This window comes from Stegodyphus dumicola, chromosome 3 (assembly GCF_044657685.1).
Source record: "Stegodyphus dumicola isolate Sdum_Otavi_A_Nest chromosome 3, ASM4465768v1".
Lineage (NCBI taxonomy): Eukaryota > Metazoa > Arthropoda > Arachnida > Araneae > Eresidae > Stegodyphus > Stegodyphus dumicola.
In genome coordinates this window covers 44001057-44013509 of record NC_140770.1, presented here as the reverse complement: position 1 = coordinate 44013509, position 12453 = coordinate 44001057, and positions in this window count along the sequence as shown.

Here is a 12453-nt window from a genome sequence, read left to right as displayed (position 1 = left end):
GTTCAAATGGCTAAAGAACAGCACATGAAGTAAATCCGAAAGAACCCAAATTTTCCTGCATAAAAATGTATACAAGAAATAAATTTATATTTGTGTATATTGCATTTCAAAAGTTAAAACAATAACCAAGTTGTATATAAGTAATCGTAAATAACGATTTGAATTAAAATCAACAAACAAAGCAGAAAGATTTTCGAAAATAAAACTTACCAGTCTTTTTTTATTTTCTTTCTGAATTTAATCGTATCTATAGCATCTTATTAGATTTCTATGTATTAATTTCTTAATTTAGAAGTCAAACAACAAAAATCAGCGTTATATTTACAAATTTTCTCAGGACTAGTTTCGATGGTTTTACCGAACCATCATCCTCAGCTGCCAAAGCGCAAATGAACAAGATAAGATGTACTGTTTAGATAAGATAAGAATGGCTGGACAAAAGAATAAACTACTGGCGCCATCTGTTAATGAAACGAGAACTAAAACATAATTTAAAGGCTGAAGGCAAAGGTGAATTGGAATTAGGGTCGCTAACTAACAGAATGAATGAATGTGAAACGTGTGTCTGTGATTTATGAATGTGAAATGTCTCTAGAAAATCTAATTCATCAATGGAAGATGTTTTTTGAATAATTTTGGCTGCAGAAAATTGAAAGTGTGATTTTCGGACCAACGATGCTGGGCAACAGAGGAAATCTGTGCCTCCTTTTTTCTAACATATGCTTCATGTTCCTTAACGCGAAATTTTAAAGCTCTCTTTCTTTGACCAATGTAAATTAAACCACACTGTCAAGGAATACTGTAAATACCCCAGGAATTCATATCCGGAATAGTGTCTTTGAGTATGGAACTCAGAATTTTATTGATAGGAGGATAAACGACCGGAAAGTTAAATTTCTGTAAAATACGTGCAGTTTTATAGCTAATTTATGGAAAGAAAGGAATGACAACAGAATTCTCATAATCTCTTATAACAGTGTGCTTTTTGGTGTGTTGAGATAAGAATTTTGTAATTGCTTGATGTTGGGTGAAAAACCCCTGTCAATAGCTACTGCGTTTACTGCTTTTAAATAATTTAGTTCTTAATCCAATCTGGGAGCAAACTTGAAGAGCACGGAAATTTTTGTTGTTTAACTTCTAAATTAATACTTGTTCGGCGTGTTATTTTATCATAATACTCATTTCTTGTTTTTATTGTAATCTAGTAATTATGAATCCATCATCATTTGCATTATGAAGATAAATCATTTAAAACTGAGATACTGGGGGGGACTGTCGTGTTGGGTCCTGGAGAACATTATAATGCTTCCGATTTCTTAAGTCTACATTTTAAGCCTCTTCTGGCTTGATATGTGCAATAACAAACTTCAATATTAAGAAACGTTGAGAATTCCTCAGGAACTCTAGTAGGAAATGCGATCTATGTGAATCAAACTGTGAACAATAGAAAATATATAAAAAAATTTATGCTATTTCACAACTATTAGAAAAAGAAAACAGTGTGATAACCATAAAATTATTATAAATTATTTAAAACAGAAGAATGCTTGTTTCCATATCATATGTTTAAAAGTGGTATAGTTGTTTGGTCAATAATGTATGCTAAGACATATGCATAAAGGCAAACTTAAAAATTCTTTTGCTACACTACGATATTAGATAAATCGATTTCGGGTAGCTAAGTTACCAAGATAAAGACACAGATAAATTTCTCATGCTCAAAAGGGATTTTAGTGCTGTATTAATTCATAATCAACACAACCTTTCTTAATCAGCATTGCAATCAAGCACAGCAAATGTGTCATCAACGAAATAAATCCAATTTAATTTAAATTTAGATTAAAACCCAAATTAGTTAAATCTAAGGGTTTTTTTTTAAATATCTTTTTTGTAAAAAAAAAAAAAAAAAATACTTGAAAATGTTGAGAGATGGATATGAGAGAATTTTAGTATTTTTCATAGTAAATCTATAATTTACAATAATTGCTTTGAGGAAAAAATTATTTGCATTTGAGAGAAAGCAATTAGTTTATTAATTTCAGCACATGAAAAAAGAAGTGGCTATAGCTATCAAAGTATTTTCCACCTCCTTCTTGGTAAACACAGATCTTACAGAAAAACAGAATCAAGATGAAACTAGGCGGTCATTATTTGGTATTGTTAATAATTATATAATTATTCAAAAAATAAGTTTGATAATCCAAAGCTTTAAAATTTTTAAAAATTGTTGAAGTTTTTGCATTGACACAGAATTCTTTCAACTTCTATTCAAGACTTCTGTTTTTTACCAATCTTCAGATAGAATAATTCTCAGTTTTTCTCGGCTAAAAATGGCATTATTGGTTTCCTCCTTTTGTTTCCTCTTAATATAAAAGGCTTTGCTAAAGCACATTCTTAAATGTTTTTATTCTTTTAGATTATTTCTCTGTAGGGGCTGCGGTTCATTTTAACTCTTGGCAGCAGAAGAGAGTTAAATAAGCACCCAGATCAAATTTTATATTTCATGTTGTAATTATTTATCGAAAACATTTATTAGTTTAAGATTTATTTAAAGAACGTAACAGCTGCTGTAAAAATTAAATAAATAGTGCATTTAAAACTATTACTAAAAAACCAGTGATCTTGATTGTCAATATTAATCTATTTCATTTAAAATCTGGTTCAGGAATTCGATGGGATTTTAAGCAAAAATTCCCTACCGTCTCATAATGTTTGAACTTTTCATAGGATAGAGGGCGCTGTTGCGCCAAAGGAATTCTGTTTTTTTTTTTTTTTTTTTTTTTACATTATGTAACTGTAGTTCGCCATTGCGATGTGTATGTATTACTGAGATATATATGGTGTTTTCATTAAATATAAATGAAAGATATCGTTAATCGCTTCGTAATATGTGGTGCTGTCGCCGGGAATTATCGTAATGGTGGGGTGAGTAAATAGTTTATCGAAAAATTGTTTGATTAGAATATTTTGTAATTGTTGAAATGGTAAAGTTGTTTGATGTTGTTGATCTTGTTTGGTAAAAATTTACAACTTTAGGTTTCGCATTTACTGAATATTTGCATTGGTATTTGCAAGTAAGAAAATGTTGTGCTTTTTTAGAATTAGAATTTGTTGTTAATGCTTGAAGTGTGATTTGTTGTTGAAAATTACAGTTTGTTTTCTTAGAATTCTAGAATTAGAATTTATTGTTAAGGTATTTGAGGTGTAAAATTTGTTGCTAGAAACTGTGAAAATGGCTAAATTGTTAAAGCTTCGAACTAAGCGTGACACACATCGTGCATTTGAGAGAATGCACATTTGAGAGAATGCATTAAAGTTAGTAGAAAAAATAAACATATATTTGAATGAATCAAATATTGACATAGATGTATGTGATTCATATTTAGAACAGGTGAATAGTAAAATTGAAATTATTAACATACTAAATAGTGACATTGATGAATTGTTGAAAGAAGAACAAGAAATTAAGGATGAAATTAACACAGTAGATGAATATAACGAAAAAATAATACCAGTTAAAGTAAAGTTGCAAAAAAAAATTAAATCAATTGGAAAAGTTCCATATCAGTCAGGTGAACAAACAGTAAATCCAGAAAATGTTCACGTAGAAAATAAAACTTTGCATTTAGAAAACAGAACTAAACTTCCTAAGCTTTCGCTTCCTCGATTCTATGGTGAGCCTTCAGAATATTTAGATTTTTGGAATCAGTTTGAGAATTCTGTACATAATAATTCTAATTTAACTGAGGTTGACAAATTTTGCTATTTAAAGTCGTTATTAGGTGGTAAAGCCCTAGCTAGCATCAAAGGATTCTCAATTACTCCAGAGAATTATAAACAGGCTGTTAAATTAATTTCTGAAACATTTGGCCAAAGAGACATTTTAATAAATGTTCACTTGTCAAATTTATTAAATCTGGCACCTGTAAAAAATGCTTCTAACATTCAGGCCCTTCGTAACCTTTATTTTGAAGCCCAAACTCAAATTAGATGTTTAGAGGAATTAAATGTCAAATCGGAAACATACACAACAATACTGACTAACATAATACTAAAAAATCTGCCAGGAGAATTGACTCTTGAATTTTCGAAGCAAAATATAAATAATTGTCATGATTTACAGGAATTGATGAAGTTTTTACTATTAGTGCAAGAGAAAAAGCATTCCGTATTAATTCTAATAATGTATCTTCATATAATAATTTTCATTCTAACCAACACAAACAAAACAATTTTCGAAATCAGAAACGAAACTTCCCTCTGAGTCGCAATAATCAACACGCGTCAGTAACAGAATTTATGGCAAAAACTTCCGAAGTTTGTTTATTCTGCGGTCAAGGTCACTGTAAGACTGAATGTGAGAACATGACTGTGCAACAAAAAAGGGATAAATTAATTAAGGAAAGGAGATGTCTGTTATGTTGTAACACAAACTGTTTTGTGAAAAAATGTAAATGCTAAACAGTGTTCATTCTGCTTTGGTAGACACGCCAAAGCTATTTGTTTTAAATTTGAAAATTCTAGCAAGTGTAAATCTAATTCAAAACCGGAAGAAGAAAAACCAAAGGAATTGGAAATTCAGCCTACTATTTCGAATTCAGTTGTAAATGATAGGAATGTGATTTTATTGCAGTGTGTTAGGACAGAAATTGTTGGTCGTAAATCGTCAGGTACAGTTATTGCAATGTTTGATAACGGTAGTGAGAAGAGTTTTATTAAAAGAAATGTATCTATGAAGTTGGGATTGAAATGTCTAGGGTCAGAAACATTAAAGATTTATTCATTTGGAGCAAAGGATCCTAGGTTGCAAACATGTCGCAGAGTTGAAGTGAGATTGCGAAATATTTTAGATGGAAATGAAGTCGTAATACTGGCGTTGGAAACAGATGAAATTTCGAGGGCGGCGATTAATTTGCCGAATGAGCGTACAAGAGCTGAAATGGAAGCCAAGGGATTAACTTTAACGTGGGGATATAATCAAGCGTCAGATGATAATGAAATTTCCTTGTTAATAGGTATAGATTTTTATTGGAATTTGACAAAAGGTTTTGAAAGGTTAAATACGTCTTTGGTAGCTGTAAACACAGAACTTGGATGGTCCTTGCAGGGAAATTGTGGTGATATGAGTAAAACGGCTGCTGTAAACTTAGTTTTAGGTGATCAAAGCACTGTATCAGCTGAACATAGGCGTTTCTGGGAACTGGAAAGTTTAGGTATTGAAAACAAGGAAGCGGAGTGTTTGACTTTAGTGGAACAGGAGATACTTGATGAATTTAATAATTCTGTTGGGTTCGTAGGTGGAAGATATTGTGTAAAGTTGCCGTGGAAACCAGGTATGCAGGAGAAATTAGCAAATAATAGAGAAGTGGCTCGGAAACGTTTCGATGGTCTGGTTAGGAGATTTAGAAATGATACAGCTTTTTATGAGGATTACAAAAAGGTAATTGATGATTATCGTAGGGAAGGTATCATTGAGAATTCGTCGTCAGATACTGAAGTGTCATATTCTGAGCAGTCATTCTACTTACCCCACCACGCTGTCATTCGCGAGGACAAATCTACTAGTCGACTTCGAATCGTGTTTGATGGTTCTTCTCATGAAGGAGGACAACTTTCAATTAATGACTGTTTATTTAAAGGACTAAACTTGTATCCAAATCTATTTGAAATGATTTTAAAGTTTCGACAAAATACAATCGCCTTCACAGCGGATATAAAGCAAGCGTATCTACAAATTTTGATCGATCCTAGTGATAGAAAATTTACTAGATTCTTCTGGACTGATGATATCGGTTCTAATTCATATCAAGAAATGAACTTTAGTAGAGTTTTATTTGGACTAAAACCAAGTCTATATTTGTTAGCTGCAACTCTGAAATATCATTTTGATAAATGTAAAGAAGAATTTCCTGAAACTTGCAAATTACTGTCAAAATGGTTTTATGTCGACGATTTGATTGGAGGCGAAGAAGACTTGCAAGCGGCTTTGAAAATTACGACTGAAAGTGTAGAAATTCTCAAAAAATCTGACATGATATTACGAAAATGGAAAACCAATTCCATGGAACTGCATAAGCTGTGGAAAGATGCTGAGTTCGACATCGATGAGGAAAAGACTCAAGTACGGGACTTGACTCACCATCCAAGCTGTTGGGTCTAGTTTGGGATCCAGATGCGTACAGTATATCTTTTAACGTAAAAGAATTATCAAAGTTTGTCAAGAACGGAACTGCTTCGAAAAGGTTTATTCTACGAGTAGTGAGTCGTATTTATGATCCTATCGGATTTCTTGGGCCTTTCATCATAAAGCTGAAGTGCATTCTACAGGAACTGTGGAGTCATGACATAGACTGGGATGATAAACTTCCATCGTCACTGGATCACAAGTGGCAGTTGTGGTGCAGTGAAATCGAACACTTAGAAGATCTCCAAATTCCTAGATGTTATTTTTCAAATTTGAACTGTAAATTTATTTCATTTGAAATTCATTCTTTTTCAGATTCATATCTTTTAGCCAATGGAACTGTATTGTATTTAAGAGCTATATCTGAATATGGGAGGATAAGTATCAGTTTTATTTGTTCTAAAAGTCGTGTAGCTCCTCTGAAAGGTCTTACATTACCAAGACTGGAATTAATGGGAGCTTTATTGTCCGCAAGATTAGTCCATCAAGTAAGTAAATGTCTTAAATTTAATACTTCTAGTTATTTTTGGACCGACTCGATGATTACATTATGTTGGATTAAGGGACAAGCTAGTAAATCAAAACTTTCGTAAAAAATAGAATAGAAGAAATTCAATCTTTATCAGATACCAATAATTGGACTCATTGCTCTGGTAACGATAACCCTGCAGATATTTGTCCAGAGGAATTTTTGCAGTAAATTTAGCTACAAACCATCTTTGGTGACACGGTCCACCGTGGCTAAGCCAATCACCTGAATACTGGCCTACTGAAAGAGAGAACTTAAAAATCTACAGACGTAGACTTAGAGCTAAAAAAAGAAGTTGAAAGTACAGTGCAAAATAACTGTTTGGTAGAAAATTCGAAAGTTATTTTAGATTTAAGGAAATATAGTTTTTTGTTAAAAGTACTAAGAGTAACTGCATTAGTTAAACGGTTTGTTAATAAACTTCAAAAACGACAAACGATTGCAGGTCCCCTCACAGCAGAAGAACTTCAAAATGCTGAAATAGACTGGATAAAACATGAGCAAAACATAGAGTTCAACTTAGAATTGCAGAACCTTAAAAATGGTAAATTGATTCCTAAAAACTCTCCACTTTCGAATTTAGCCCCATTTCTCGACAGTTGTGGTGTATTGCGCATAAAAGGAAGGTTAGAACAAGGAGCTTTTACAAAGGATGAAGCTCATCCTATACTTCTTCCTAAGCAGTCTAAATTTACAGAGTTAATTATTATTCGAGAACATAATAAAATTTTTCATGGTGGAGTTACATTTACGCTAGCCAAAATTAGGTCTAGATTTTGGATTCCACGAGGTAGACAAATTATAAAAAGAGTATTAGGTAACTGCCTAATTTGTCGAAAGTATAAGTTGAAACCAGCTAAACAAATAACTAGTCAACTACCTAAATGTAGAATTACTGAAAACCCTCCTTTTACTGTAACTGGCATAGATTTCACTTGCCCAGTTTTAATAAAATCAGGAAAGGATATGCCTCAAAAGGCTTACATAACATTTACAAGCAGTGTTACTAGAGCTGTGCACATAGAATTAATCACAAATATGTCAACAAAAAACTTTATTTTGTCATTAAGGAGATTTTTAGCTAGGAGAGGAAATTGTAAAGTTATCATTTCCGACAATGCTAAGAGCTTTAGAGCCACTAATGAAATTCTTAAAGAATTAGCAAAAATTATAATAGATTCAAAATTGAAAGATTTCATATCAATAAACGGCATAACTTGGCAATATATTGCGCCTCACGCGCCTTGGTGGGGTGGTTTTTATGAAAGGCTTATGAAAAGTATCAAAGATCCTTTGAGAAAGGTTCTCGGAAGGGCTCTTCTTAACTTTGAGGAAATGATGACTATTCTATCAGATGTTGAGTTAGTTTTAAATCATAGACCTCTTACTTATGTCCATAATGAAATAAAAGAGCCAGAAGCTCTTACACCTGCCCATTTCTTGTTTCCACGGCAAGAAAATATTTCTTATCCTGTACATTTCGCCGACTTTTTCAGGAATGAACCATTGAACAGGCAGACTTTGACTAGGAGAAAACTGTATCAAGCTAATCTTTTGAAACAAATTTGGAAAAATTGGAAGGAGAATTATCTCCTCGAATTACGGTCTGCGCATACTTTTCTAAATCCATCTCCTGAAAGGAATCTTAAAAAGAGTGAGGTTGTATTGCTGGATGGGTCGACGAAATCAAAATTTTTATGGCCTATTGGAATTATAGAAGAAGTTTATAAAGGTAGGGATGGGTATGTGCGTTCATGTTTGATTCGTACTTCTCAAGGACTTTATCGAAGACCCGTCCAATTAATCTATCCTTTTGAAGTTTAAAGTTATATATATATGTTTGTTTCATGTATTGTATTTAATTTGCAATGTAGTTTTCAGTATTAATTTGTGCATATTGATTTTGATTATATCTAAATATATTATTGATATGTAAATTTAATGTGCTCTTAAAAGAGCACAGGTGGGGTGTGTTGGAACTTTTCATAGGATAGAGGGCGCTGTTGCGCCAAAGGAATTCTGTTTTTTTTTTTTTTTTTTTTACATTATGTAACTGTAGTTCGCCATTGCGATGTGTATGTATTACTGAGATATATTTGGTGTTTTCATTAAATATAAATGAAAGATATCGTTAATCGCTTCGTAATACATAATAACTAATGAGGTACTTGAATATTAGCATAAGACTGGCAATTACATACACAGGTTTACTTTTCAAACTTCTTAATATTTATTGTAATTTCATTAAGTCCAGCTATTTTAAACAGAAAACATTCTAATTATTACATTTTACCTGTGAAATGCAATAGTAACTGTACGGCAATCGTTCTAATATATTTCTAAATTTCAGCTAAATTGCTTTTTTGATAAATTCTGATTGTATTACTCACCCTACTGGAACATTGTTTTTGTTTTTGTCTTCAAATAATCAGCCGCAAATTGATTAGATTATTATATTTATTTACTATTTTATTATTTATCTGGTGTTGACTTTAAGTAAGAAATTATATTTGAAAAGCTCTTTAACCTCTTAAAAGAAGTACATTCGTTTGTAATTATTATAAATATTTAATTTACATCTTTATTGAAAGAGCAAATTTTACCATGTAACTTGCAAATAATTCACTTGTATTAACCGTACCTGATTCCTTTTCATTAGAAAATGAAATTGTATTTATTTTTAGAAAACAATTGTATCTTTGGAATCTTGAATAAAATTCTTTATGTTTTCAAATTAGGAATTTTTAACTAAGTTGTAGAGGCATTATGTATTTTTTAGAAGCAGGAGAAATGAAAAATTAGCAGCGCCTTCGCCGGGAATCGAAACATGGATCTCTGGAATACGCGCACAGCGTGCAGACCACCACACCACGACGGCATGCTAGAAAGGCGGGAGAAATACTTTATAAAATCAAATGAAATCTGATAAAAAAAATATTTATAATGTGAGGCCGAAATTCAGTGATAAACTTAAGATATGATCCTCTTTTCATTAAAATGATTAAAATTTGGTTTGCAATTAGAGATAATGTAAGGTAATCTATTGTGACAAATACGCGATTGCTCATTGGTCTTTCATAAATGCAAGTAAGATAATTATTAAGAGCAAAAATGACGGAGGTCACGAAGTTTTAAACGTAATGTAAGCTTTAATATTATAGAGCAGTATAAATCTTATTTCGAAAGTATTTTTTTTTTACTCTTAGTGCTTATAGTCACACTTTTAAACCTCTTTTCATAATTCTGACACATCCAACTCAGTTGGATTGTAGATTACAGGACAAGTAGTTCTCAACGAAAATTCTGAAGTGGATGAACCTTCACTTACAACAAATGGAGCTGTTAACTTGGAGTGAAAAGCCACTTAAGTGCAAAAAGAATGATTGATTATCAGTAACGTAGTACGAAGAGCTCAAGATCAAATATGAGACTTTGAATAAGCGCTTACGTTACTTATCAATTAAAGTTATCTGTCATATGAGTATAAAAGAATTTTAATTACATTGTTAGAAAAACCTGCTTTGGAAGATCATGTAAAATATGTGGAACTCAATGCCTTACATCTCTCTGGTTATAATGCGCTCACTGATCTGATGTAATGCAGCTCATTCATCCCTAATGTTCACTTTTAGCTAAGCTACTTTCTGAATTTAAAAGCTAATATTTTGAGTTGGAATAATTAAAATAAATTTTGTATTGTATTATTTAATTGTAGAAAATCACATTAGAATTCAGCAGTCAACAAAAGGCCTGCCGTAAAAAATAGGAATATCATAACGAAGGACTTCCGAAGAAAACTTTATTCCTACATATATTACACATAATATCTAAAGCGTCTATCCCATCAGATTCTGAAAGGCTCACTGTTTCGAGGTTTTAAACCCACGACCGCTTTCCCGCTAGATATTTCATCATCATCTTCGAAGTCAAATTTTTATAGAAACTTAAATTGTCAATTATTATTTATTATTTATTAATTTCATATTATTATTGATCATTTCATATTATTATTCATATTATTATTTCATATTATTATTAATTATATTATTAACTTCATAAAACTCTCAAGTAGAAATACATAGGAATTCGGCAATAAAATAGATCAAAATTATTTTAAGTTACATTATTAAAGCATGAAGCTTGTTAAAGAACTACAAGTGGAAACAGTCAATAACAGTATCTAATGAATGATAGATCTCCAAACTGAACGATGTCGAAACCAAACTATGCATTTTCTTCTCTTCTATGAGGACTATAATATCACTTACATTTAGAACACCATCGGCAAATATAAAATGAACCCAAAAATGTATTCTTGTAGAGATAGTGCCAAACAGTAATATTACAGAGCATAACATGTTCTTTGCAACAGAAACTTATTCCACTCCCATCTCTCTGCCTAGCCCAAATTCTCATTTCGCAGTCGATAAAACGAATAAATAGAGATCATCAACATGCTCTGCTCTATATGAACGTGCGCCAAGTTCTGGAACGTCACACATTTTTATATATTACTAACGAAAGAAACACTTCTCTTTGGAGCACAAGATTTCACTTCGATGCTATGCTAATAGTATATATTTCGTAGTGCCCAGCTTTCATAGGTTTGAATCTTTTATGGTCATTACACCAGATAGTTATCGTCTAATCAGCTTGTTTTTTTTCAAGATTCGAAAAAATATTTGAAAAGTTGTTCTACAAAAATTGGCTACATTTATCTACCTATCTATCTGACGAACAGTGGATACAACTTATCCGCAACAAAACAGCAAGTCTGCATTACCGAAATTTTCCGAAGCTGCACTTCACAATCAAGACCTATCGAAAGCTTTCAATCGCTTCTGGCATGACGAGCGATCATGCCCGTCGGCTAATCACCTCTTCCAGTTCGAGATAAGCCGAAAAATTGTACTTCTCACTCAGTCATTCATCCAAATAGGCAGTTTATTGTTACTCGTCGAAATGCGACTTCATACCCTCGTAAAATTACTCAATTCTTCACGGTTACATGCTGGAACCTATATTACATCACTTATTTTCCAAAGTTCAGGCAAAATATCCATGTTATGCACACCGCATAGCAATAGCTGTTGAATCTGCAAATGCAAACCACACAATAAAAACACTGCAGTCGAACTTCCCTGAAATGAAATGATGGTGCCGAGAATGGAGAACCAGTATCAACGATAGCACGTGCCAATTCTTGGTTGCTAGCAGAAATAAAAAATCCGGATTACAACTTATGAAGAAACTCCATCTCCTACAAACAAAGCTCAATATCCTGGGATCATTATTTCTCATGATATGAAGTGGAATTTGCGTACTCAAAATATTCACCATTTTTGATGATATTTTGAATTATGAGATAACATTATGATAATTCTTCTCCTGATCTGACTTAGATCTTCAGATGTAAATCTCAAAATGAAGAGATTGTTCTACACAGACAAAATTAGGCCCATCTTTGCATGCGCTTCAACAGTGTATGGATTGCTGCTTCAAAATCAGACACAAATCGTCTCCAAATTATTCAAAATAAATTTTTACGTGAACTCTATCTGAACTAGCAAATTTAATAAGAAGTTGTCACAAATGCGTTTGTTAACTATTCGCATATATTCAGCTGCAAACTGTTAAATGAGGATTGAGATGTTAGGCATTTTTCAGTATACATCAGCAATCTTAAACATAATTCTCTATTTAAAGTCCGGTATTTTACTTCGGGAACTACTTACTCGCC